Source organism: Lissotriton vulgaris, chromosome 9 (genome assembly GCF_964263255.1).
Source record: "Lissotriton vulgaris chromosome 9, aLisVul1.2, whole genome shotgun sequence".
In the NCBI taxonomy this organism is placed as follows: Eukaryota; Metazoa; Chordata; class Amphibia; order Caudata; family Salamandridae; genus Lissotriton; species Lissotriton vulgaris.
In genome coordinates, this window is record NC_141697.1 from 1,215,915,519 (window position 1) to 1,215,940,869 (window position 25,351).

The window sequence follows — 25,351 nt, forward strand, 5'->3', positions numbered from 1 at the left end:
CCTTCAGTGCAAGGCGAATCGCCCAGAGCTCCAGAAGGGTTGAAGAAGCCCGGAGACCAGAGGCTCTCCCATGTGGCCGCCCCATCCCAGGACAGGAGTGACGCATCTGTCACTATTGTGAACTCTGGTTGGGGAAGGGAGAGGGATTTGCCATTCACCCAATTCTGGTCCCTTAGCCACCACTTCAAGTGGCGTGCAGTGCCCTCCGAGATCTGGACGCGATCGGAATGATGCCCTTGATGCTGCGCCTACTGAAAACTTCCGTAAAAATAAAAATGTTACGGTCCACTAGTAGCATTTTTCGTTTTGCCTCTAAACTTGGCTCACGAAGTATCTATGATATGACGAACATATATAATGTATGTTGTGTTTCCTCTGCTCTGTATGGGGCAGGGGTATGGGGTCACTGTGAGGGTATCTCCCTGCAGAAGGAGGAAAACAAGTTCTTAAGGAGGTTATTATGTGTTCCCCCTTCTGCCTCCATACAGTTGATCCATGACGAAGTTGGGATCGAGTACATCTCTGACTTAGCAGCAGTTCGGCCACTTTTATTGTGGCGATCTATTTGGGCTAAGTCGGAGACCCGATTCACTCAGGATATTATTCTTGACTGTATAGGTTTGGATCATTCCTCACGTGTATTATGGTTAAGATACATCCATCATTGGTATCTACTTTTGTTCAACATTAATGTGTTCCGAGAGCCGGAAAAGGTTGTATCTATTTCAAAAAAAGAAATTAAGATAACATTCCTTAATTTTCGTAAGGCTGAGCGAGACAAAGCTGTTGGAAATCTTGCTACTTTGAAATTTTACAAAGATTTAAATTTAGCTTTTGGACTACAATCCTATCTTGTATTTGTGACCCGCCCTTCCCACCAGTATGTTTTAACACGGGTCAGATTGGGTATAGTACACCACTTGGTTGCTTTTCCAAACACAAAGACTGGTTCAAACACACCTTGTCCGTGTGACGGTACCTCTCGTCAGAGTAGTTGCCATTTTTTACTTTTTTGTAAATTTTATCAGAATTTTAGGCTTAAATACCTTAAACCAATTTTTATTAAATACAGTATCCGTACCACCCAAACAGCATTGATATTTTTATCTTTACTAGTGAACGAAGAGATTTGTTTCTTCTTGGCTACTTTTATTTTAAAATGTACAGCTGCCAGGAAAAGTATCGTACTTTAATGTTGTTTACTGACCTGTCTGTACTTGTGCATACAGCTGCCAGGGTTTTTTCATGATGAAATTAATGTTATTATCCCTGTCTGTATATATACGTTTTTCTTTGAATTTAATATCAATGTCTGTATTAAGGAATTTATGCAGTACCCCACAGTATTGAATGATTATTTAATAATTTTAATATACAGTTCCCAGTAAAGGCCTAGTAAGTAACTTCTACTGACTCCTAGTTAGTACATGTAAGAATGTTGTGTATTTTATAAAAACATGTTGATCCATAGAGGCATGATTACTTTCCACTTGCTGCACTTTAGCTTTTTCCATTTTTTAGGAAAGATTATTTGGTGATTTTAATATTTGAATTGTGTTTTTGCTTGTATGATTTGTATGAACAAATCGAATAAAAGCTTTTGAACTGAACTGAAAACTTCAGGTCCCACTGTAGAGCCTGCATATGCCCTCTGGCATGATCCACCAGCAGAATGTCAAGGGGCCCAGCAGCCTCAGGGTCATTCTCACCGAAATCCGGGATAGAGGCTTTAACATGGGTATCATAGCCCAAATATCTCAGACTCTCTGCTCAGGAGGATATGCCCAAAACTGCACTGTATCCAGAACGGCTCCGATGAAAAGGAGCTTCTGAGAGGGAATCAGGTGTGACTTCGGCACGTTGATAGTGAACCCCAGCGAGTGCATGAGGTCGGCCGTAGTCTGGAGACAGCCTGGGGCTAGCTCGCCTTCAACAGCCAGTCGTCGGGATAGGGTAAGATTGAAACCCCTGATCTGCGCAGATGAGCTGCAACCACCGCCATCACTTTCATGAACACCTGAGGGGTACTGGTAAGGCCAAAAGGGAGCACAGTAAACTGAAAATGCTCGTGGCCCACCGTGAACCGTAGGTCAGGGATGTGGAAGTAAGCGTCCTGCAAGTCCAACACTACCATCCAGTCTCCAGGGTCGAGGGCAGACAGGACCTGAGCTAATGTCAACACTTTGAACTCCTTCCGGAGGAAGCAGTTGACGCCCCTGCGATCCAAGATAGGACAAATGCCTTTGTCCTTTTTGGGTACCACGAAGTTATGGGAATAAAAACCACAACGTACTTCTGGCACAGGGACTCACTCCATAGATCCTTTGGCCAAGAAAGCTGTAACTTCCTGACGGAGAAGGGCCAAGTGATCCTCCGACATGCGATGGAGTATTGGTAGCATGGAGGAAGGGGTAGCCTTGAAGGGGAGGGAGTAGCGCCTTCGGACTATCTACAAAACCAACCTGTCTGACATGATGTTGTACCAGTGGGTGAGATGATGGCAGATCCTGCCGTCCACTGGCAACTGGTGGCCCTGAAAGGTCGGACTAAGAAGGTGTGGAGGCAGCTGCAGAGAGGGCATTGGTGGAATGGCCTCGGACTCAAGAGGCTAGATCCACGTCCCTGGATGCAGAGAGACTGGGTGGATTGGGCGGCCCTGTGTGGGACACGCACCCCTTCCGTGGCAACAAAAGGGGCAAAAGGTCGCTGCAAGGCCCAAGGACCTGACCATAGCTCCAGAGTCCTTGAAGCGCTCAAGCGCGTTGTGGAATGGAATAGAAGAGGATTTATAAAGCTCATGGCTACCAGTGGGCGTCCCAGCGTTATGAGTAGAGATTTCAGCAAAGGTGAGGGAAGCTTAAGAAAACCTCAGGGAAAAAGAAAAGTTTTCAGGAGCTTGCCAAACTTCAGAACACTGGGCTCAATGAGGATATTGTGGGGAAGGGAATTCCAGAGTCTTGCGGCATTGACGGAGAAACAACGTCCTCCTGTTCGTGCCTTCTTTATTCTAGGAACATTTGCAAGGTAGAGGTGGTCTGATCTAAGTGCCCTGTTGGCTTTATAGGGGCTAACCAGACTTCTCAGGATGTGGGGGGCACTTGCCCTGTAAGGATTTGTGCATGATACACAGGGATTTAAATGTAAATATTTCCCGTATTGGCAGCCAGTGAAGGGATCTAAGGGCGGGTTTAGCTGAGAGTTTATTTGATGTTCCTGTTAACAGCCTCGCTGCCGAGTTCTGAATAAGTTGTAGTTTATTTAAGGTGGATTCTGGGGCGCCCAGATATAGCGAATTACTATAATCCAACCTGGAAAGGATGAGGCCCTGTATGAGGAGTTTCCTAGAGTGGAGAGGGAGGATTTTCCGTGCAGTACGGAGTAGGCCAAAGCACACGCCAACAGTTTTCTTAGCTTGAGTTTTGAAAGAGATCTTGATCGAGCCATACTCCAAGACTTTTAATTTTGCTTTTTGGAAGGAGAGTTGCTCCCATACATGTGGGCCACATGGAGTTAAGAATAGATGTAGTCTTATGTCCCAGAAGCATAAGCTCCGTTTTATCTCCATTCGGTTTAAGGAGGGATTTGTTCATCCAGCCGAAGATTTCTGACAGGATTGAAGGTTCACGGACCAGTGATCTGATTGGTTAAGTGAGACGACCAATTGTGTGTCGTCTGCATAGGTGATCATTTAATCCCACATGTAGACATTAAAAAGTGTCGGGCTCAAGTATGAGCCCTGTGGTACACCACACTGGAGAGGGATAGATTTGGAGTGCATGCTGCCTTCAGAGACCTGGAAGGTTCTGTTATCTATGAAGGATTTTAGCCATGCCAGGGCTGAGCCCGACACTCCTAAACTTCTGAGGCGTTGAATAAGGATACAGTGATCAACTGTATCGAAGGCAGCGCATAAGTCCAGGAGGATCACCGCTGCTGATCCTCCTGAGTCCAAGATCTGCCTAGCCTCTTCAATCACCGCTATCAGGGCAGTATCTGTACCCAGACCAGGGCGGAAGCCTGTCTGGGAGCCGCGCAGCAATTCACCTGCTTCCAAGAAGGCGGATAGTTGTTGGTTGGCGAATTTTTCCGCAATCTTACTAATCCCTGGTAGTAAGGAGACGGGTCGATAGTTGGACATCTCTGAGGAGTCTAGCTGTGGCTTCTTTAGTAGGGCTCTGACTATGGCTTTCTTCCAACTAGGCGGAACAATACCTTGGGAGAAGGAGGAGTTGATTAGATCAGTGGCTAATGGGGTGATGATTGGTGACACTAATTTCATGATGTTCATTGGTGCGGGATCAGCCGGGGACCCGCTTTTTATTGATCCGAGCATTTTACGAAATCTCTCCCTGGTGATTGGGGAAAAGGAATCAAGGTGTGGTGCGACCTTTAGGGCAATGGGAGAGCTAAATTCGAGTAGCTGGTCGATGCTAGGTAAACTTTTTAGGATGTTTTGAATTTTTATTGAGAAAAATTCCGCAAGTTGGTTGCATCTAGACCCTGAGATGTCAGGGGTGGGGGGAGGGTCAGGGACTTTCAAGAGTTCCTTCACAATACGGAAGGGCTCCCTTGAAGAGTTTGTGGAGGCTCGAATTTTCTCCTAAAAAAAAGCAGCCTGAGTAGCTTTAAGGGAGGCTTTGTAGGACCTAATGGCTATTCTATATTCAGTTTTCTTGATGTTGGCCCAGGCTCTCCTCCATGCACGTTCTAATTTTTTGCATAACTTTCTCTGGTCCCTAAGTTCAGAAGTGTACCAGGGAGATTTGAAAGGTCTGCTTTTTTCACTACTCTTTTCCTAGGTAGAGCGCTGTTAAGTGAATTTTTGATCCAGAGTGCGAAGTTCTTATCCGCTACCAACGGGTCCGGATCGTGTGTGGGGGTGATCGCTCCAATAGATTTATCCAGCGGATGTCTGGACCAGGGTCTTTCTTGATTGCGGGTCACCAGGACTTGGGGGGTGTCCGTGGTGGTTTGCCAGTTAAACGGGATTAAAAAATGGTCGGACCATGGGATAGGTATAGGTTCCCTGGGTTCCAAAGTAGTGAAATTAGAGAATATGGGATCGAGAAGATGCACTTTTGTATGTGTGGCATGGGGGCTTTTGAGAAGGAGTTCATAGGATTTTAAATCAAGTATTAGTTCGCCTGCCACTTTGTCTAGAGGGTCGTCGAAATGGAGGTTTAAATCTCCCATTAATGTAAAATTGGAAGAGGTACTGGCTTGGGAGATGACGGTCTCAAGTAGCGAGCTGCCAAAGTGCCCCAAGGCGCCCGGAGGGCGATATAAGAGAAGACCTGAAATAGATTTTGTGGGGGAGATCTGAATGTTTAAGTGAGAAATTATTTTTATAGATAATAGCAATCCCACCCCCTTTGCCATTGGGCCTGTTCCGGTGCTGAATGAGCTATCCTGGAGGGAGAGCTTGGACTATGTCCGGGTCAGAGTTAGTGGACAACCAAGTCGCCATTAAAAATATGTCAAGTTTTTGGTCCTGAATCAGTGAGTAGATTTCTAGGGAGTGTTTGGGCAGAGACTTACAGTTCAATAGGGCCATACTTATGCAAGTTGCGACATCGGAAGCGGACTTTTTTTTCCGAAAGGGAGTAATGGCAGGAGTTGCAATGGATGTGGGGTCTATCAGGATTAAGCGAATTATAGCATGCAAGGTTTATGTCTGGTCTCCATTGCAGGAGTGCATCGCGCAAGTAGGTGATGGTGGAATTGGAGGGAATGGCAGGGGTTCCTGTCCCTGGGCCCGGACTGGCGCGGACAGGCGCAGACGGGCTCGCCTCTGGCGTGCCTCGGGCGCCCCCGCTGCGCCCGTCTGCTGCGCGAATGGGTTGCGTGGTTCATTTTGTAGTGTGAGGCCAGTATCGCCCGCAGCACTAGCCCTCTGACCTCCACTCCCCCAAAGATGGCGCCCGTGGAAATGCGCCCGAGTGTGAGATTCCGCGTCCCAAGTGAGCCCAAATCGGCCGCCTGGAAGCGCGTTGACCCCCGGGGAGAGCGAATGCAGTAAGTAAGGAAAAAGTGAGTTTTAAAATTTACACAATAAACAAAGTGTTTCTACACAGTTTAAAAATGACTGCCTTGTTGCCAAACTGGCAACGGCCATTAAAGGGCATGTCCAGGCGGGCGTGGCCAAGATAGCGGCGAGAGCAGACGTGTAACTTCACTTCTCCCGCCGACGGCCGTTTCTCAGCACCGGTTCGGGCACTCCGGAGTCCTCTGTGTTGGACCCGTGGGCTGCCGGGACTGTGGACAGAGCGGAACAGGACCCGAGATCGCGCCGAGAGAGGGGAATCGCGCCCGGCCGGCTGCCTGGCGGTGCGGGGCGCCCATCCCCCACCGAACCAGAAGCGAGGCCTGACCCCGAGCCCGTGAGGAGGGCCGCGCTGCGGATCCCGGAGCCCGGGCACTGTGAGTACGGGCTGCTGCTGGTGTAACCGGGGTGAGTCCGGCTGTGGGCTGCACCGGCGCCGTGGGCGCCGCAGGAGGAGAGAGCGGCGAGGTCCCAGGGCATCGGAGGCCCGGAGGAGCGGCGGAGCCACGAGGGGCATACAGGGAGCCGGAGTGTCGGCCAGAGTTGTGGCGGAGGCGGCATGTTACATGGCCGGTGAGAGGCGGCCGGCGCGTGGGGATGAGAAGTGCTTCAGCGGCGAAGGGTGCGCCCTTCACAGGCGAGCCTGCACAGGAGAGCTGAGGCGGATCGGGGGTGACGCATGGGCCCTGGCAGCATCGGACAGGCGAAGGAGGTGAGGCCTCGAGGTGTGTCCCGGCGAGGCGCCATTGGGTGGCTTTGCCTGGCATCTGGGGTCGCGGCTGCAGTGAGGCCAGTGTCAGAAGTCCATTGGAACGAGAGCCAGGGCTAGAGAGGAAGCCCACCGGCCCGAGAGCTGGGAGAAGGTGAGGAGGACACCGCAGGGGCCATAGGCGACGGTGGCGGGAGCGCCCAGAGGAGTGTGTGGCCCTCTTGGAGGGGTGTGGAGGCGACCGGTAGCCCCAGAATTTGCGAGGCCGGTAACGGAGGGACGCCGAGTGGGTGCTGGCAGTGTGCAGGGAAGACGACCGTGCCGGATGTGGCGGGTTGGCAGTGCGGATACTGCGACGAATCAGAATCGCCCTGCAGGTGCGGCAGGAAAGGGGGCTAGGCCTACGTTCCGAGGGGCCATAAGATGTCGGCTAGCCGGGGAAACCACGGCAAGACGATGAAAGACCATTTTGCGAAAGCACAGGTCTCCCATAACCCCCCTCTCCCCCCCCTCCCCCGCCCCCCACAAAAGGACACCGCGGTCCCAGGCCCGAAGACCATGGAGCGGAGCGCAGACAACGGGTCAGAACCCATCAAGAAGGCGTTTTTAAAATCCCTCTTTACTTCCCTACGGGATGACATCCAAACCTTCAAAACAGAATTCACCAGCGAAATTAAAAAGAAGTCCGTCGTGAGATGGATGGTCTAGGAGAAAGGGTGGCGGACCTGGAGACCAAAAGCGACAATAAGGACACTGAACTGGCGGCTCTACAGCAAGAAATCATCCGCCTGCATGACCAGCAGGTGGATCTTCAGCTCCACATGGAAGATTTGGAGAATCGCTCGAGACGACACAACATCCGTATTCGCAATGTTGCCATGTCCAAGGCCACCCAGGACGTGTTTCGCTATGCCAGGGAGCTCTTCAATCATGTGCTGGGGCGCCCATTGGACTCGACCCTCCTGCTCGACAGGGCACACAGAACCGTACCTCCCAGAGCATCAACGGTGCCCCCCCCCCCCCCCCCCCCCCCCCAGATATACTGGTGTGTGTCCAGGACTTTCGCACCAAGGAGGAGATATTGCAGAAGGCGCGACAGAAGCACCCGCTCTCGTTCAAGGGTACGTCACCATTGCTCTTCCAGGATCTGGCGGCCCTCACGCTACACAAGCGCCGTCTTTTCCCACCTACAGCAAAAGAACATTCCATATAGCTGGGGGCACCCCTTCCGTCTAGTCTTCAGGCTGGAGAACAAGCAATACCAGCTCCGATCGGTTTCGGAAGTCTGCCGTCTGTTGGGAATGGAACAGCCGGAGGACGACGACGAGACCCAGAGAGCAACCTCAGAGACGGAGGAACACAGGCCCCAATGGCGCCAGCAACGGCGGCGGAAAAGAGTGAAGAAACCTCCAGCGACGGAAATTGCAGCGGGCCAGCGTGCAGCACTGGAGGCAGTGGCCATAGAAGGGGGTGCTGACCCCACAGGCTTAAGGACCTACGAAGATCCGGTGGCATTGTTACCCGTTCAAATCAAGTGGCCGTTGGCGGGAGAGTGATCCCGAACGCACTAGTGAGACTACCCCGTGTTGAGAGACTTTTTCCTTTTCATCTCTAGATGAAGGACTACCAAAGTTTGCTACTTGGTTTTTTGGGGGGATGGGGGTTGTACTTGGTTTTTTTCATGGTGGGGAGGGGGGTTTTGTTGGTGTGGGGGGAGGATTCCGGATCAGAGAGAGTATTAGAATGAATGAGGGTTGTGAGCTACGAAGACTAGAGGGTCCCGGGTGGTCGGGGCAACTGCGGTACAGACTATGGCTGATGTTTCGGCCAATGGCTGGTATCTCAAAGAATGTATGGGGGATGACTCTTTATGCCTGTGACTGAGCTGTGTGTCCTCACGCTGAATGTGCGCGGGCTTAATAACCCAGTTAAAAGGCGGGCGGTGCTGTCTCTGCTAGAGAATTCTAAAGCAGATATTTGCCTCCTCCAGGAGACGCACCTACTAGCTGAAGATTGTCACAGGCTTAAGTCCCGTCACTTTCCTACACAAGTTTTCCCCTCCGCAACCACAAAGACTGCAGAGGTGGCGATCCTGGTGTCAAGTCGATTTAAGGGGAAGATGCTACACCGGGGGACCGAGCTTAAGGGGCAAATCTTGTCCTGCAGGATCTCACTCGCAACTAACACCTTCACGGTAATTGCGGTTTACGCGCCAAATGAGGGACAAGAGAGGTTTTTCCACCAAGTGCTTAATGAGGCGGCGGCAGCACCTGATCGACACGTTCTGGTAGGGGGAGACTTTAATCTAGTTTTTGACAACCTCCTTGACAGATCAGCGCAGAGGTCCACGCAGGCAGGCACACTATCTGAAGGGGGACGAAACAGACTGACAGAGCTGGGCATGACGGACTTGTGGCGCTCTTTCCACCCGGGTGACCGGGACTACAAGTACTAATCCAGCGCCCACAAAACCCATGCGCGCCTAGATTACTTTCTAACATCTACCTCCCTTCGAGCGCTAGCGTCTAGGGTGGAGATAGGAGAAGCAGCACTTTCTGACCATGCACATCTCATTGCAGTGTTCGCCTTTCCGCCGGCTGGGCGCAGCACGCGCTGCTGGAGATTGTGCGATACGTTATTGCATAGACAGGAGGTAGTGGCCAAAATCAAGGGAGCTATAGCGGAGTATCTGGTGCACAACCATCCAACAGACACTTCCATGCGACTCATTGGGCGGCACTCAAATCGGTCCTACGGGGCGAATTCAGTGCAATCGCCGCGCAGAAAATGCGGAGAGGGCCCGTAAGAGGGAAGAGCTCTCCTCCCGTACGAAAGAATTGGAGCAGGTACATCACAGAACCGGGGCACCACGGGTGTGGAGACAGTTGCGCGTAGCGCGTCAACAGCTGGCAGCACTGGACCAAGATAGGGCAGAATATGAGGCACTGCGGGTGCGACAGGCATACTACACAGGGGGCAACATGTGCGGGAGGCTGCTGGGCCGCGCTCTCCGTGAGCAGCAACAGCGACACACAGTGCAGGAGATCCGCACGCAGAGGGGGGAAATAGTAACCGAGGATGGAGACATAGCGAAGGCCTTCGGCGACTTTTATACTGATCTGTGCGAGCGGGCTCCACTAGATGCTGCGGACAGTTTGGCCTTCCTGGACTCAGTGTCCCTCCCGGCTTTATCGACAGAGCAGTCGGAGCTCCTTGAAAGGGCGATCCGTCCCGAGGAGGTTATTGCGGCGATTGCGCGCCTTAAACTAGCTAAGGCGCCGGGACCGGATGGCTTCACCGCCACCTTTTACAAAACTTTTTGCCCCCAGGTTGCCCCATTACTGATTGCTCTCTTTAACTCCTTCTCAGACCCCGGCACCATTCCGAGGGACCTGATGGGTGCCATGATATCAGTCATTCCCAAACCGGGGAAGGACCGAGCACAATGCGGGGCCTACCCCCCCATATCATTGCTTAATGTGGATCTAAAGCTCTACACCAGCATACTGTCGAAACGGTTAGGACCACTTATGCAGGGTCTGATTGACCCGGACCAAGCCGGCTTTATCCCGGAGCGACAAACGGTCGATAACACCAAAAGGGCGCTCCACCTGGTGGAGCGGGCCTCTAGGTTACCGGGAGAGTTCATGATGTTGGCGATCGATGCGGAAAAGGCCTTTGATCGTGTCCATTGGCCGTACTTGGAGCAAGTGCTCATCAAGGCAGGGTTAGGAGCAAAATTCCGCACATGGATTCTAAATTGCTATACCTTCCCCACAGCGTCGGTATGGGTAAACGGCTGCTCCTCACCCACGTTCCCCATCGAACGCGGAACTCGGCAGGGGTGCCCGCTCTCACCCCTGCTTTTCGCGCTGTATATGGAACCTCTGGCGCAGGCCATGTGTACGAATCCAATTGTTAGAGGAATTAAATTCAGGGCATATATCCACACGATAAGTTTATATGCCGATGACGTCCTGCTCTCTTTTGCCTCCCCAGCGACATCCTTAACGGCCGGCGCGGCAATCTTGGATGAGTTTGCAAAGGCTTCTGGTTTTAAAGTTAACACGGCAATGTCAGTAGCCCTCCTTCTCTCCCTGAAGGCACAGACGCAGGCTTCGCTGGAAGCGCAATTCCCCTTCCGATGGGCGGACGGTGCCCTACCTGGGCATACAACTGGCTGCCACACTACCGGACACAGTGCGTATCAATTATGCCAACCTTAGTCGCACTATTTGTACGGAGGTCGGGCGGTGGCGTCATCTCCCGATCTCCTGGCTGGGCCGAGTGGCGGCGGTAAAGATGACTATTCTCCCGCACATTTTGTACGTTTTTCGGGCTGTCCCGCTCCGCCCCCCTGAGGGGTGGATCCGTCGCACACAATCTGAGCTGGCGCAGTTCGTTTGGAACGGGAAGCGGCCCAGGCTCAAGCTGAGGTTAGCGATGCTTCCTCCGGAAGGCGGTGGTTTGGGCATACCGGATTTACAAATCTATTACCAGGCGACCCAGCTCCGGATCCTTGTGGAATGGAGCAAATGGGAATCGGAACGACATAGGTTGTTCCAGGATCAGGCGGTGGCGGGGCGTCCGTTACAAGAGGTGCCCTTCTTGCGTCGCCAGCACCGGCCCCCAAATCTATAGGCCTCATTTATTACGAGGGCCCAGCTTGAGGTCTGGGATCGAACCTGCATCCTGCACGGCTTGACGACCTTTCCGTCCCACCTTACGCCGTTACTGGAGAATCCGGACTTTGGCCCGGGCAGGGATGTCCAGGCATTTGCACGGTGGCACCCGGTGGAATGCCGGTGCCTCTTCCATGTGTACTCAGGTGAAGGAGTGATGCCTTTTGAAGAATTACGGAAGGCATATGACCTTCCGGAAGCCGAACATCTTAGGTACCTGCAGGTCCGACACTGGGCGCTTCATCCCCTGACCCGAGAGGACGCAACACGCAAGCTTAGCAAATGCGAATACCGGCTTCTTTCGCGCACCACAGACAAGCGGTTCATCTCAGACATATATCGGCTCCTCTCGGACAAATACTCACGCGTTTATAATGCAGGATGGGCAAGATGGGAAAGGTAACTAGGGCGGACTCTACGCAACAAGGAATGAGAGGACATTTATTACCGCGCCCGACACTCGGCCTACCACATGGGGTTGACAGACACATTTACCAAACTAGTAACCTACTGGTATCATACACCTGAACGCCTGCACGAGATGGGCCAAATGGGGGATGCGTCCTGCTGGAGGGGTTGCGGGAGAGAGGCACCTTGACACACCTTTTGTGGGACTGTAGACACATACAGGGCTACTGGAAATGGATTCTGGATGAGGTGGACGCCCACTTTGAGACGGAGATCCCGCGATTTCCGGCCTATGTCCTGTTGGGGCTTCCTAATGCTCTAACCTACCCATTACGAGCTCGCAGGGGTCGATTGATAGCGATAGCGCTGGGCTCCGCTGTGCAGGCCTTGTTGGCCTTGTGGCGAACCACGCAGGTCCCCACCCTTCAGAATTGGCTGTGGCGACTCTGGTCTGTCCTTGGTATGGAGAAACTCTCTAAGGTGAAGGCAGGGGAGGGGGCGAAATATGCAGAGCTGTGGCAACCTTTTCTGTCCCTGCTAGCCACCGAATTTCGAGAAGTGACCTGTCCTAGGTATTTAAGGTTGCTCCGCTTGTCACATGTGAATGACGGATCTGTGTAAAGGTGTGAGGTGGTATGTATGGTGTGGGAGGTTGGATCCGGAATGTGGGAGAGGGGTGGGGGGTTGGGTAATAGTTCAGGAAGGGGGTGGGGGGGGTTGAAGTTACGTTTCTTTCCTTTTGTGGCTCTAAGAGCACTGGACAGACTCTGCCGGTTAGGCTCGCAGCTCCCGAAGCTTATCGGACAATGTGACTCTTTCGTAAGGTGGAGCTCTGCTGATATTGCTATAACATTGAGCGCATTGTTATCTGCACTGTACCTTGACATTTCTTAGCTGTGTGTAAGAGCCTTTCCTTTTGCAATAAAAAGATTTAATACTAAAAATACCAGCGTAGTCCTAGGGACGATGTTTCGGGGTGGCTGTAGGGTAAGGGAAGGTGCTCAAAGAGAGTCTGGTGGACATAAAGCTTCCATAGCTCGGATAATATGGCAACATATCTTCAAATGGAAGGGGACGCGATAAGATCCCGGGGAAGCTTTCCAGCCTCAAAATGTTTGACGCGGCCGGCCCAGGTTGGGTTGTAGGCGGCTTGCTGTGTATAAGACTGCTTCCTCATGACATGGCCATTGGTTAGTGCCTTCCTTAACATCGCTCGGTGGGTCGGTCCTCGGACTGATCTGCTGCTCCTACATGGCATTACTGTTTGCACATTTTTGTAAAATCAATAACCACATTTAATACTAAAAGCTGTATAAGCACTGGGTAGGCCGAATGTTGACGCCAACTCAGTTTGTAAAGTGTGTTTTGAACTTGACTTGCAGCACAATAAACAAATTTAAACATAAAGGGCATGTCCAAAAGGGTAGATTGGACATCTTCAGAGAAGCCAGAGGTTCTCAGCCAGGCATAGCATCTCAAGGCTAACGACATGAAAATAGTCTTACCTAGCGAGTCGGCAGTGTCCAGCTCACACCGGATGGTGAACTTCGCTGCGTCTCAATCCTCTGCAACAGCGCGGGTGAGCACGGCCCACGCCTCTGCCAGGCACTGTGGCAGCACTTGCGCCACCGTGTTCCACACAGAATGTGTTTAACGGCACAAGAGACATGCAGTGTTCACCAACCGCAGTCCTAAGGTGGCGGAAGAAAACATCTTACCAAAATGGTCCAGCTTCTTGGATTCCCCATCTTGAGAAGCACTAGGGAAAGCGCTTCATTTCAAAGAGGAGGCTTGGACCACCAAGCTCTCGGGGTAGGGTGTTGGGAGAGATAAAGTGGGTCGCCCGGTGCCGGCGATCATCCTATCCACAGGAGCCGCTTGGCTTGGATCATTAACTCAGGACATCAGTGAGGGCCTCATTGAAAGGCAACAAGGGCTCCAAAGAGGCTGCTGCCGGACGAAGCACCTCAGTCAGGAGGTTAGTCCTGACCGCCACGGTAGGAAGCTCAAAGCCCAAGGCCTCAGCCGTCCTACGCAACAGCGTTCGAAGCTCCCTCCTCCATAGCCACGGTAGGGGGCAGAAGCATACCAAGGTCTGGGGAACTATCCAGGACACTGTCATCACCCAACGGCTCTCTCCAGTCCGGTTCTTCAAGCTGGTCTGCCGGAGGGTCAACAGACCCCTCCTAGTCCTCCTCTGGCCCCCACTCAGAGCAGTAAGGGACGCCAGGGTAGACCAGCAGTACAAACTTACCCTCAAGTGCCGGTACCAGTGTCAACGGCTCTGTATCCAAGACGAGAGGAAGGATGGGGTCGACACCGGCTGGGGACATAACAAGCGTCTGAGGTGTTGTGAGGTCGCCCGGCCCGATCTGGCTCTAGGCCTGGATCCCTGGGGGGCCTGCGGTGCAGAGGCCGGAGCCACCAGCATCGAAGGCCTAGAGCCCCCCCCAGCCAAGTCCGCGGGGCTTGAAGGCGCGCTAGTAGAGTCGGGCTGCCCAAAGATGGAGTGGAGAGCTTCGTAAAATGCACAAAGCTGGGCTGGGTACTCTCCAACTCCCGGGAAGGAAAGGAAGCTCTGAGTCGTCCCAGCAGGCTACGCTGGCAGAGCCGAAGGACGACGACCTTCCATGTTCTGTGGGCCAATGGACGGGCTGAAAGCGAAGAGTGACTGTGCTTCTTTGCCTTCTTGCGCTTCAACTTACCCGCTGACGAAGACTTCGAGGAGGAATAATGGTGGTGACTCCGTAACCGGTCCCTCGACCTCCCTCACGAGCAGCGCGGAGTGGACTGCCGGGCCTCCAGAAACTTTCGGTACTGCTTCCGCAAAGTCTTCGGGCTCATGGCCCGACAGTCGGGAGCGCGACTTCGGGTCATGGTTGCGCTCCAGGCCGCAGAGGCACACGAGGTGCTGACAGGTGTCACAAGGCTTGAAGCTGGTCCGACAATGGGATTTCCCTTTGTGCACCACGAGTCGAACGACTCGAAAAAGATGTTGACAAAAGTGTTTTAAAAAGTGCTAGTCAAAAAGTGACTAAGGGTATCACTCTCTCTGGACATGCGCTGGCTGGTGCAGAAACAGAAAGAAATTATGTCAGCGCGCAGGGGCGGCGTCTAAGTAGACACCGTGACGTCATTCAACAACGGATGCTGAGTCGACCGATGCCACCTACCGAGGCACAGGGGTACTGCTAAAGAAAAATGTCCAGATCCAGTCTGACACCTGGGGGGAAAATTTAAGGTAAGAAATCTATAACTATTAGTCTCTTTCAGATAAGATCAACACCCAGTAAACTAACTTCACGAGGGTCCAACTTCAAAATCCATTATACAAATAAAATGAATTTATTTTTTTTAATTCTGAATTTCACAGTTTTCTAGCATTTAGTTAGTTGCCATGGCTGCCAGGTTGACATGACAGACCTTAGGAGGAAGATAAAATACTCTCAATTATTGCCGTTTAATCTCCAGGTATTTTAGGTGGAGAGCGCACAAGTTTGGATGTAAGATGGTGCTTTGCTCTAGAAGTCTGATCAGAGGACGGATGCTCACGCTCAGGAGTTTGGGATACTATATTCTCTGTGCCTGATCAGAAGCCCCTAGGATGACTCAGGCCCTCTTGGTCCTGATCTTCTTGAGAGCCCGAGGCAGAAGCATTATCTGTGGAGAGGCGTACAGGAGTTTCAGGCTCCAGTCTAAGCGGAACGACTGAGCAAGCGCAGCTTTAGAAACACCCATGTGCATAAGCGCAGACATTGGGCATTTAACATGGTGGTGAACAGAGTGAACCAAAGTTCTCCCCAGTTTTGAAAAATACCTTGTGCCAGCTCTAGTTGTAGATGCGATTCAAGATATGCAAAGCATTGACGGCGGAGTTTGTCTGCTTTGGTGTTCAGAGATCCACCAGGTGCTGCAAAACTAGGAAACTTGTGGCGCTCCAGCAAAGCCCAGACGTGCAGCGCCTCCTATTGCAAGGTCCATGACCCCACCCTACTGTGTTTGCTGCAATATCACATGGTGATGGTGTTGTCCGTGAACAAATGCACCAGCCTTTTCTTGATGAATGGGAGGAAGACTTTCAGTACCATCGCTCAGCTGTAGGAGATTGATACAGAGCTGAGACTGCGCCGAAGACCAAAGCCCTCTGATCTCCACCTCTTCGAGATAGTAATTATCTATTCCTCTCCTGCTCTTCTGGCAGATCCCGAGTCGGCAGTCAAACAATATACTTCCTCGCTTGATTTGGCAGCTTATTCCTTAGTGTCTTTGAAACTAGTATGAACTAGAAGACTAAATCCTTCTGCCCCTTTGTTCTCCGCTGAGCTTAGAGCCCAGAAACAACGCTGCTGGAGACAAGAACACAAATGGCGTTCTGGCTATTCTGAAGCCGAACAGGTCACTTACAAGAAACCTATAGCGGATTACAAAGCCTTGATTGTCAAACAAATCGGCTTATTTTACTAATGAAATTGAAGCCGCTAATAATACAACTAAGGAACTTTTTTCCACAGTCAAAAAGCGTACTACTTTTCCTAACTCATTCTCTAACAAATTCAGTCCATCCTTCTGTAATCTGGTGGCCAAATTCTGGCTGGAAGACGAAAACATTTTTGATAATTTCACCTCCATACCACCCATCTCCCATGAGCAGCTTGATGCTAGTCCATCTGTTTCACTATCATGCTCTCTTGATAAATTTACTTCACATTCCTCAGAAGAGATTATTACCCTGATCAACACTTCTAAATAGGTTTCCCCACTGATCCTTCCCCGCCCAGGGTTCTCTCCCTAGTAGCAGAGACTAGGGCGATGGCCCCAATGTTGGCATATATTTTTCAATTCATGTGCTATTTCTGCTTCCATCGGTTGAAAGAAGCTTCTGTAACTCCCATCAAGAAGCCTTCTTTGGAACCTGCCAATCCGAACTATCAACCAATTTCCTGTCTACCTCTGCCCGCCAGGCTGATCAAGAAAGTCCTTAATAAATAACTTGTGCATTATGTGCAAGCTAATACCTTCTCAATGACATTCAATTTGGCTTTTGGGCGGATCATAGTACTGAGACGGCGTTCATTAAAGCAACAGAGGAAATCCGACTCTTACTAGATGAGACGGGCAGATCAGCCCTTACCTTGCTTGATTTGACAGCTGCCTTCGAACGCGGTCGACCGTGGACTGCTGATGCAAGGAGTGACCGGCCCGCTTGGTCGCTTCTTCATTCCTTTCTTAGTGGATGAGAACCATCCGTTCGTTTAGGTGATTTTATTCCTGACACCAATTTCTTATTGTGGGGGGTCCCTCTGGGATCCTCACTTAGTCCTACATTGTTTAATATCCAAGTCACTCCTTTGGCATCACTTATAAAATCTTTTGTCTTCTCGCTGACGCTATACGCTAACGACAAGCAAATTGTAATCGCATTTGACTCTGTCGTCTCAGGAATGGCAGCTAATTTCCAGGACTGTATGCAGGCTGTCAGTTCTTGGATGTCCTCTAACTGTTTGAAGTTAAACTCAAGCAAGATGGAGAGCTTGACTTTTGGCTATGCGCCATCTTTCTGGTCCCTCGCTTGGTGGCTCTCCGATTTAGGTTCCCTCCCTACTCCTGTGAGGACAGTCAAAAACATTAGTGTCTTATTAATGACCAACTATCTTATCTGGACCAGGCCAACTCTATAACGTCTTCTGTCTTTTACGCACTCCGGCTGGTGAAAAAAAAAATCCTACCTTTCATTTCAATCATTTTACAGAAATCATTAGTTACGTCACTTATTCTCTCGAAGATTGATTATCGTAATGGTCTTTATCTTAACTCCCATCAACATGTTAAGAATAAACTTCCAACCCTGCAAAACGCAGCGGAACGTCTGCTTTTCAAAATTCCAATGCATCAATCGGTCTCTACATTTTTAGGGAAGCTTCATTTGATACAGATTAGGCGGAGGATTAATTTCAAGGCACTTTGCATTGTTTGTAAAGCACTTTACAATCAGGGCCCCATCTATCTTCAAAACAGCTTCACCGGATACAAGCCTGCCAGAGCTCTCTACTCTGCCTCAGAGCTGCTCGTCGTCATTCCCAGGTTCAAGCATGTTACCTGGGGTGGTAGAGGTTTTTTTCACATGCTGCCAAACTCTGGAACGACCTCCCTCTTGTCATCAAGGCTCAAGCAAACCTTTTGGCCTTCAGGAAGTTGCTAAGAACTTGGCTGCTTTCCACCCTCTAACTCCTTTTTTCTTTGTGTCAGCCTAAGTATTCTTTCTGTTCTTCCTTTGCAGTTCTGCTAGTGCCAAGACGCCTCTGTGCGTTTTACAAAACTTCATAACATGTCTGCCCCAACTTGGGAGTGAGTCACCACTGTCCGCTCTGGGTGGGGATGGGAGAGGGGTCTGCCACTGTCCCAATCGCCGTTCGCCAGCGACCAGTGCAGATCTTTTGCCGTCTCCTTCGAAATATGGACCAGGTCAGAGATTCCTCTAGTGCTGCACCCACAGGGACTTCAGACTTCACAACAGTGCTTGCATGTACCACTTGGCATGCACCACCAGCCAGATTTATTTTTATTTAAAACGTTTTATCTAGCGCTGGCTAGACTCAGAGGTATCAGAGCACTTGAGATGAGAATGGACATAGTTTCAGAACATTGTTACATCAGTTACAGTTACCAGTATATGCTTAGGAGAAAAAAACAAAAATGTGGTCTTACACAATAATAAAAGATATTAGCGAATAGTATATCCAAGACACATGTCTTATGAGAAGTGGAAAGTAGTGGAGGAAATGGTAAACAGGGGAGAGGAGAGCAGACAGTCAAGAAAACCTGAAGGGGGAAAAGTACTCGAGGGGGAACAAAGCAGTAAGATAGAGAGAGATAAAACAGTGAAAAACAATGTCTGATGTCCAGCTGGGTAGGTGACGGCTGAGGGGTGACCCAGAGACAGACTCTGCTATAGCTGCATGAGACAGCTCCACCGGGCAGCGGCCAAAGGGTACTCGGGCTCCGCGGTAAGTACAAACAGTTTTAGTTTTAACCTGTGGGGGCAACCTCATAGTTCCAAGGAAAGTCATCAGTCCCGGTATTACAGGGAGGCATCATCCGCCTCATCTTCAAGCTCGCCCCTTGGTCGGAGGACGTAGGGAGGGATCACTGGCGATTTCAAAGGAAAAAGGTTCCCTAGCAGTGGAAGTAGTGGAAACGTCTCACTCAGAGGGGTGTTCTGTATGTAGAGGTGTGTAGCAGCAGCCAATGACTATGAATTCAGGAGCAGCTACAAGGCATTAAGGACACAGGGGTTTGAAGGAATGCTGGGTTAGCTTCATGGTATCCCGCTAACACAGTGCATCAGCTGCTGTGGGAAAGACTGCTGTATATAGTGTGGGGTCTCAAGTGTTGGGCGCCATCTTGACTGCAGAGCACTCTGCTACCTCAACAAACGCAGCCAAAGTGAGCAATTGACAAGCTGCAACGGATCAGGGGGCCATTAATGAAGGAGTTCTGTCCATTAGTGCTCCGTATTGCACACAACGAGATGAGTGAAGAAGAGGTTCGAATGGGGGAAATTGCAGCCACCATATTAGGGTCAGGCAGATACAGGCAGCATATCGGGACCGAACGCTGAGGACAATGCTACAATCCGCAACCAAATGGTACCTTTAGCAGAGGAATACAGATGGATTTCCTCATAAGAAGCAGCGGCTCAGAGAAGTAAACAGATGTCCCGCTGGGCTGGAGGAGCTGCGATCGATCGGGTGTGTCTGCCATTTTCACGTTCAGATGCAGGAGGCCATCAGTCCCAGCAGCCTCGGAGTCACTCCCACCAAAATCCAGGATTAAAGTTGAAACGTCTGGATTGGCAGTACTCAAAGTACGGCCCGCGTGCCACTTGCCAGACCTTTCCTTGCGGCCCCAACAGCAGTCATGGACTCGGCGCCATGGTGTCTCCTTGGGGGCTGCATTTGCAGAGAAAAGGTTAAAGGGCATGCGCAGACAATTAGTGTCTCCATGCTCACCTGCGCACCCCCTCGTCTGCCCTCGTGATGTCATAGGCTTGCGTAGCAGCAGGACCTACTTCGGACTCACCCCAGCGCCGACGGGAGCAGTGTGTGCCTAGCTGAAACCGAGCCGATATTCATTGTAACCTGGCACCAATTGCTACGTCTCCTCGCCTTTGAAAGCAGTAAGTGTATGCCAATGCCTTCATTGTTATTGCTGGGCCCCCATACTTTGTGGTTTTCTGTTGCTAGACCTTATTCATGCACCACACAAAAGGTAAAGATATCGTTTGGGGTTATCCAGAGCGCTTAAAATCTTGGGCAGAAGAGTTATGTATGTTTTTCTTTTTGATTTATTACGAGTGGTTTTGCATATTAATTTAAGTGCATGCGACAGTAGATGGCGCTGTTGCCGTATTCTGCGACCAATTGTGAGTTAATCATCGGCTGAAAGGATTAGTTATTTACCTGTAATCCTAGTTCTCTTCCAGGGGAATCCTCATCAAAGTCATAAGCACATGAATATTCCCGCCCATGCGCGGGACCGCGGAAACACATATATATATATGAATCTCTACATATATGTATATATACATATATAAACACTCACAATGCAGACCTCTCTGAGAAGAGCTGAACAATGCTGCAATAAAAACCATTGTACATACAGCTTCCAATAAAAAGCAGGCAGAAAGAAAACCTTTGAAAACTGCTTTATTATACAGTAGAAAAGGTAATCCTGCAAGGAAAATGAAAGCATTGTCAGCACAAAGGCTGCATTGTAAAACAACCATTGAGTATAGAGCTGAAAAGCTAACTCATATGGACAGTACCAGAAAAACTGGCACCGTGCCTTTAAGGCAGCCATAACCCCTAGCTCCCATCATGCCTCAGGGGTGACAGTTAGGTCAGTTGTTCTTTGCGGATAACCGCAGACCATTTAGTTTAACATCATATATACTTTTCACATGACTACTTGCCCGGGGAGGCGGGTGGGTTGCTTATGACTTTGATGAGGCTACCCCTGGAAGAGAACTTGGATTAAAGGTAAGTAAGAAATGCGTTACTTACCTGTTACTGCAGTTATCCAGTATTGGTGTCTTTCATAGATTCACATGCCTGAATCATTCCCCGTCGTCGAGACGGGAGTCTCAGGTACATAGAAAAGTAATGTCCTATAGACATACATAGAGAAAAGTAGGCCTAAGGGCCTTGCCTTAGTAGCCTATCTATGTCCTTTTGTAAAAAGGACCAAACTCCAGAAGGTAGCCAATCAGCTACCACCTCCCTCTAGAACCTTCCTGTCAGGAGCCTCAGTCTCTCAGATTTTCGTACGCACCAAGCTAGGTAGGCGTAATACTTGTTAGAGAAGAAGTGAGTCCTTCCAGGGGAGGCAGGAGGGTTGCATGTGAATCTATGAAAGACACCAATACTGGATAACTGCAATTACAGGTAAGTAACACATTTCTTATCCAGTATTATGGGTGTCTTTCATAGATTCACATGCCTGAATCAGAGTAGTAAGCAGTACATTATGCACATTTCTGATGGAACAGCATACAGTAGTCGGAGAATACATATCATACGACTAAAAGCCATCAACAAGTAACAAGAAAAAAGTAAACAAATGTGCATACCAGCAAAGGATGGCGGGAAGGAGGAAGGCTCACCTCACTGGAATAGATGGCGAAGCACAGCCTGGCCAACTGCTGCATCCTGCATCAGTTCCGTATCCAGGCAGTAGTGCCTAGTGAAGGTATGCGGCGACTTCCAGGTCGCCGCCCTGCAAATGTCCAATATTGGCACCCCAGCAAACAGCGCTGCCGATGTGGACACAGCTCTTGTAGAATGAGCTCTTACTTTGGAGTGTAACGGACGTCCTGCTTTGTCGTGGCAAAAGGCAATTGCCAAAGATATCCATCGTGAAATACTTTGCTTGGAAAGCAGCATGCCTTTTCTTGGTCTCTGAAAGCGATGAAAAGCTGGTTCGTTTTCCTAAAATGTTTTGTCTTGTCGAGGTAAAATTCAAGACACCTCTTCAGGTCCAAAGAGTGCAGGGACCTTTCAGCTGCAGTGCTGGGATTTGGGAAGAAAGATCGGAGGACTAGAGGTTCATTTAGATGAAAGTCCGACGGGACCTTAGGAATAAATCGAGGGTTAGTTCTTAAAACCACTCTGTCTTCCTTGAACTGCATGAAGGGATTTTGTATGGAAAGAGCCAGTAGTTCGCTGACCCTTCTTGCTGAGGTCAGGGCTAATAGAAGGGCCGTTTTCCAGGAGATGTATTTGACATCTGCTCTGTGAATAGGTTCGAAAGGGTGCTTCATCAACTGGTTGAGGACCACATTAAGATGCCATGTTGGTGGAACTCTCCGTGGGCGAGGAAAGGATCTGTAAAGCCCCTTAAGGAATTGTTTTATTAACCGGTGTGACCAGAGAGAGGGTCCTTTTGAAGTTCTTGTAAAGCAAGAAATTGCTGCCAAATGTACTCTGATAGAGGCATGCGCAAGTCCCGCCTGTGCCAGGTGTAGCAGATATGGAAGTAACTGCTCCGGAGTAGCCTTAAAGGGATGTAGATCTTTGTCCTCACTGTGAGAAGTTGGCCTGATATGTAGTGCTCACTATTCTAGTGATCACTGTGTATCATTCCAAACGACCCTTATTGATGATTGGTTGTAAGTCAACCTTATAGACCAGCTATCCTAGTAGCATGGACAAGAGCAGTCTTTAGGCTAAACTCTAGAGGGCGTGTTAAGCCAGCTGTTATACCATCACATATACCCCTTGAACACCAAGTGAAAGGACACCACACAAGTTGTTATGAAAATAAAAGGATATTTATTCATAACAAGTCTACCCTGATCTCTTTATGAGTCAGGGAGCTAAGCACACAACAAAACTCTTAAGAAAATACTTTAAGTTGCACAATTTACACAAATGCCCGAGGGGCACGAAAAACCATATACTACAAAAGTGGAAAGCGAAATACTAGCAGGTAAGTAACAAGATCCAGAGGCTTTAGAATCGCTAGGACTACACTACTGAACCTTCAGGTTAGGAGCAGGAGGCCTAGGGAGATCGGGTGCAGAGTGTGCACTCTCACGCGGGATGCGGGACAAAGTCTATGGATGCTAGTTTTCGTAAAGTTAGTGTTATCGGACGAATCCGACTAGATAGGCTGAAAACGAAAAAGGATCTGGACACTTAAATAGTGAACCTACGTTGGAGCACCAAAATTCTCAAGTTACCTAGCCCAGGGGCTGCGGCTTCATAGGGTTCAAAAGACGTCGGGAATCCTCATTACAGTCTATGGAGCCTGAAAGAAGAAGTTGCTGGCAGGCGACCAGAGATGATGTCCGGAGTGATCCAAGCCTGGATCGAAGATGGAGACGACCTGAAAGCAGAGGGGACTCAGTTCTTAATCACTAGCCAGTGATTAGGTGGGCACCAGGATGGTACCGGAGTAAGTCACCTCGACCAGGTGAGTGGGCGACGCTGGGCTCTGCAGTCTCTCGGACCAGGAGGCGTTGTCGGCGACCAGGATGGAGGTGCAAGCTGTCCCACGAAGGTGTCTGCTGTCAGCAATGCTGGACCCAGGATTGGGGCAACAAACCTTGGCAAAGGCAAGCCCATGCGGTGTACTCAAGATGGCGTCTGGAGTGGACCAGGAGGGTTTGGGGTGCTCCTCTCTTGGAAGGGAGCAAGGGCCAGTCTGGAGCAACTAGACCAGCGATGTGATTGTCGTGGTTCGTCGTCAGGGGGGCCACAGGCCAGCAGGCAAGTAGCCGGACAACGCAGTGAGCAGCAAAGAGCAGAAGGGCCCCACGCAGATCTCGTGGATGCTGGGGGGCTGGACTTCGGTGCTGGAGCTGCTCAGGGTTAGGGCTTCTCAAACCCCAAAGCACTCACTCGAGGATCCCTCGGCGGTCGTGCTGGATAAGCGTCGTGCAGTTTTGAAGATGGCCGGTCCCTTCAGGTCTCGTCACACCCACGAATCTCAGCTGGGCTGATGATGCAGGTAGAGGTCAGAGGTGCCAGGGAATCCGGGTCTCATCGAGCTGGGCAGTCTTGATCCGGAGGATGGACGTGCAGCAAACCGCATGCGCTTAGATGGTGCCCGCTGGTGCAGGGTGGCTACTCCTTAGCCACAAGGGAGAGTCTTCAGAAATGTTCAAGAGTTCTTTCGTGGAAAGTAGTCAAGATTCAGAATTATCTAATTTGGGAAGGGGGCCCGCTCCTACCTGGGATACACAAAACCCTGTCTGGGATGGTGCTAACACCGCCCCTGACAGGAAACCCTTTGTCCAAGCTCTTCTCGCTGGAAGGACTCCCAGCGGCAGGAGATCAAACTTGTGTCTGTGGTGGCAGCATCCTTTTTGTGATGCTGAGGCTCGAGTTAACTTTAACCGGGGTTCACAGTTACATCCATGTCGTGTCCCTCTAGAAGGGTGGAATGCTAACCCGGTCGTCAGAATTGGCGAGGGGTTAGTATTCCAATTCGTATGACACCTTACTCGACATGTTTTGATAAAGCGATACAAAAGATAGCAAATAACCGCAAGGATTATAATGCACTTAAGAGTATATGGTACGCGTTATCATAGAACAGCTATTAGGACTTGGTTCCGTAAGCTGCAGACGGGCTCAGCTCTTGCCAGAGCACCATCTCACATAATTCCAAGCACTCTGCCTCAAGGATTGTTAAGGCCTGCCATAGGAGTGACTGATAGGAATACATGTGTCCATTTTAGGGTTAGATATAGGAATACTATATCTAAAGCAAAGGGTGTTTACACCACCTTGCCCCAGCTGTCGTGCAGCCAGTTGTGTCAGATTTAGATGGCCAGCCAGGGGTGGCATAATACATGCTGCAGCCCCTGGTAGGCCCTGGGTACACCTATGCCCTGGATACAGGGACTGATAAGGTGGCCCAGTACCAATTTATAAATGCACCTAAGTCAAGTCAAGTCAAGTCAAGTCAAGTCAAGTCAAAAGATTTATATAGCGCGCTACATACCCAGAGGGTCTCAAGGCGCTTGAGGAAGGGTGGGGAATTACTTCTCAAATATCCACGTTTTGAGTTGCTTTCTGAATGCTAGGTGGTTCTGAGTAAGGCGAAGGTGAGTGGGAAGTGAGTTCCAGGTTTTAGCTGCCAGGTAGGAGAAGGATCTACCTCCCATGGTGGTTTTGTTGATGCGAGGTAGAGTGGCAAGGGCTTGGTTGGAGGATCGTAGCTGGCGGGAGGGGGTGTAGAAGGATAGTCGTGTGTTGAGGCATTCGGGTCCGATTTCGTAGAGTGCTTTGTGTGCGTGGGTTAGGAGCCGGAAAGTAATCCTCTTATTGACGGGGAGCCAGTGGAGGTTTTTCAGGTGATCAGAGATGTGTTCTTTACGCGGGATGTCTAATATGAGCCTGGCTGAGGCGTTCTGGATGCGTTGTAGTTTTTTCTGGAGTTTTGCGGTGGTACCGGCGTAGAGGGTGTTTCCGTAGTCCAGTCGGCTCGTGACCAGAGCGTGGG

The 25,351-nt window shown here is 50.3% G+C and overlaps 1 protein-coding gene across 1 annotated transcript in view; it reads right to left on the reverse strand.

The window, feature by feature from the left end:
- PRKAR2A (protein kinase cAMP-dependent type II regulatory subunit alpha) overlaps positions 1–25,351 on the reverse strand; it is a 711,046-nt gene that overhangs the window by 19,687 nt on the left and 666,008 nt on the right. The gene's annotated exons all lie outside the window — the stretch shown is intronic.